The sequence below is a fragment of the Meles meles genome, chromosome 2 (assembly GCF_922984935.1).
Source record: "Meles meles chromosome 2, mMelMel3.1 paternal haplotype, whole genome shotgun sequence".
Lineage (NCBI taxonomy): Eukaryota > Metazoa > Chordata > Mammalia > Carnivora > Mustelidae > Meles > Meles meles.
Window position 1 is genome coordinate 99,789,880 of NC_060067.1, and position 2,532 is coordinate 99,792,411.

Here is a 2,532-nt window from a genome sequence, read left to right on the forward strand (position 1 = left end):
AAGCAGAAATCCATTGACATTTAATCACCATTTCTTTCACCTAGAGACACTTCGGTAAATTAACAAAGTTCATTCCATTTTTTTTTTTTAAGGAAGTACAAAAAGCCAGCAAATATGATTCCTAATCAAAGAAAAACATTTAATTTTTTAAAATTTATTTATTTTCAGTGTAACAGTATTCATTGTTTTTGCACCACACCCAGTGCTCCATGCAATATGTGCCCTCCCTATTACCCACCACCTAGTTCCCCAACCTCCCATCCCCTGCCCCTTCAAAACCCTCAGGTTGTTTTTCAGAGTCCATAGTCTCTCATGGTTCATCTCCCCTTCCAATTTCCCTCAACTCCCTCTCCTCTCCATCTCCCCATGTCCTCCATGTTGTTTGTTATGCTCCACAAATAAGTGAAACCATATGATACTTGACTCTCCCAACTTTTGTAGCAACATGGATATGACTGAAAGAGATTCTGCTGAACAAAATAAGTCAAGCAAAAACATTTAATTTTTAAAAAATTTTTAAAGAAAAACATTTTAAAGGTGATTTACATATTATGCAATTTTTCCACCTCACTGAATTTATGCATCTTAGTTTATTTGTATGCCCTTCTAAAATGCAATGGACCAGGGCACCTGCTTGGCTCAGTCAGTTAAGTTGTTGCCTTCAGCTTAGGTCATGCTCTCAGGGTCCTGGGACCAAGCCCCACATGGGGCTCCCTGCTTCTTTCTCTCCTCCCCACTTGTGCTCTCTTGCTATCTCTCTCTCTATCAAATAAATAAGCAAAATCTTTAAAATAAAATAAAATAAAATGGACAAAGTAGCAGTCTATGAATCTGATCTGATTCCCATTCTGTGAGGAAAATATTTATACATATATATTTTTCCAAGCCTGTCCAGCCTTGGACATTACAAAGACCCTTTTGAAAGAACAAAAATAACTCTGTATTACATTATTTTATTTAAGTATACACAAAAACATAAAACAAGATAAAACCTCCTGTACAACCAAAGAAACAAAATGTGTTATGTACAGGGGAACAAAGATAAGGATGACTGCACATTTCTCCTTAGTAACAGTGCACACTAAAAGTCATGGAGTGTGCTCATGTCAGCAGCACATATACTAAAATTGGAGCCATACAGAGAAGATTAAAATGTCCCCTGTGCAAGGGTGACACAAAAATTCATGAAGTGTTCCATATTTTTAAAAAATAAATAAAAGTCATGGAGCAACATTTTTAATGAAAGAAAATAATAAAATTATCAACCTAGATTTTTTTACACAGTGAAAATAATTTTAAAATAAGGAAACAAAGATTTATTCAAACATACAAATGATGGTGCATTTATCACCAGCAGACATAATGCTTTGTAAAATTAAAGGAGTCATTCAGGCAAAAAGACAATGATGCCAGATGGAAAACTGTATTTATACATAAAAAATCAAATCATAGGAAATGACAGCAACTTAGGTAACTGTCAAGAACTTTGTTCTTATTACATCAAAATGTATCATAGAACTAAATGCAAAACTTAAGCTTAAATTTATAAAATTTCTAGAAGAAAAGAGAGAATTGGGTCTTTATTCCATTGGGTTAACAAAATTTCTTAAATTCCACACTAAGAACATGATCCATACAAGAACAGTGACAAATTTGGCTTCAAAATGAAGAATGTCCGCTTTTTGAAAGATAACATAAAACAAAAGAAAAGACAAGCTACAGACTGGGAGAAAATATTTACAAACTCTAATAAAGGCTTGTCTCCAGGATATAAAGATTCTCAAAACTCAATACTAAGAAAACAAAAAACCCAGTAAAGAAAAGTAAACAAAAGATTGAACAGACTTATCACCAAAGATACGGTATAAATCACAAGTAACTAATGATAAGATAGTCAATTTCATTAGTCATTAGAGTAATACAAATTAAAACTGTAAGTGCCTAGTCCAATGCTGAGCTTAAAAATGAGTATTTTGGGTAAATCAATCAATAGTATAATAAATATATCAAAAGTTAGAATCAAGTGTTTGCTAATCCTTATTCTGAACCATCCCAATGTATCTTCTATTATTCAAAGAGATACAGAACTGTCAACTCTGAATGTTAAATTACTTTTTAACTTATTTAATGAATAAATGCCAAAGGCCATTCTTAGAAGTGAGCATGGGAATATTGAAAATTTTATAATAGAGAGGCGGTGAACCATCACGATAGGCAAAGATGTCAGATAAAATAAACGTTTTCCCTCTGACATCATCTTGTCTTGCATGGTTCAATGTGGAATGTTATACGTGTCCCAACTGTCATCTTCCCAAGGATATCAGTTAATATGGGTATAATAGCATCCCTCATCCAGTGAGTCTAGTCCTATTTGTCTCTCATGGACACTGGTAACCTTTTCCCAGATAGATGTGGGAGGCAACAAACACCTTCAGTAAGTTTGACATTAAGAGTACCATCATATTTAACTGTTGCTTTTCTGAGTTGATCTGAAGAAAAAGGTTATCTCCACCACTCATTTAGTTTAATCAG

The 2,532-nt window shown here is 33.6% G+C and overlaps 1 non-coding gene across 1 annotated transcript; it reads left to right on the forward strand.

Annotated features, from left to right (window-relative positions):
* Positions 1–1,097: 1,097 nt before the first annotated feature.
* LOC123937755 lies at positions 1,098–1,204 on the forward strand. Its single transcript, XR_006817553.1, has one exon. It is a non-coding gene; the product is annotated as a U6 spliceosomal RNA (small nuclear RNA).
* Positions 1,205–2,532: the final 1,328 nt, after the last annotated feature.